At 43.6% G+C, this 660-nt stretch overlaps 1 protein-coding gene across 1 annotated transcript in view; it reads right to left on the minus strand.

Annotated features, from left to right (window-relative positions):
• Positions 1-660, minus strand: part of LOC107181373 (zinc finger protein 709-like) — a 28,415-nt gene that overhangs the window by 27,368 nt on the left and 387 nt on the right. The window lies entirely within an intron of this gene.

Here is a 660-nt window from a genome sequence, read left to right on the forward strand (position 1 = left end):
TTTTGTGCCTGTTTGGAACTACTTTATACTGTCTTTCAAGCTCTACTGATGAAAAACATTGTACTCCTATTGAGAAAAATTGAGACAAACCAGCCAATAAAGGTTTTCAAGTTGACAGATTCAGGGAGGGGCAGTGCTGACTAAACAGAACACTCAGAAAAATTCCCCCCCCCAAAAAAGAACCTCCACCCACAGGCCTTCCCATAGGATGTCTGTGCCCAGGAAAGATCCTGGGAAAAGAGGCAAAAGGATTTCATACAACATATTTCAGGCAGTTATTTTAGGATTTTTTTTCCCCCTGTAAAATATTCACAGACAAATATAAATTTTAAAAAGAAAACATTCCATTACTCTGTTAAGAAATATACAAACAAGTAAAATATGGGATCTGGAATGCACCCCGGAGGACCCATCATTGAAAATGATGCTGTGATTCAAAGACGGGTATTTGCCTTTGGGAACGCATAAAGGAAACTGGGCGTTTATGGCCTTCTTGCCCGTCCCAAGCTACTGGGGTGGCAGGGCCATGGTGTTGAGACCCTGCTTCCCAAATATTTGAAAACCTCGCGAGAAAAGGGGCACCCCGGGGCTGGAAGGAGAACCTGGCGACACCGCATTCCACAGCTGCTTCCACAAACAAACCAAGAGCAGAAAAAGGAC

Source organism: Myotis davidii, unplaced genomic scaffold (genome assembly GCF_000327345.1).
Source record: "Myotis davidii unplaced genomic scaffold, ASM32734v1 scaffold1379, whole genome shotgun sequence".
Classification (NCBI taxonomy): domain Eukaryota; kingdom Metazoa; phylum Chordata; class Mammalia; order Chiroptera; family Vespertilionidae; genus Myotis; species Myotis davidii.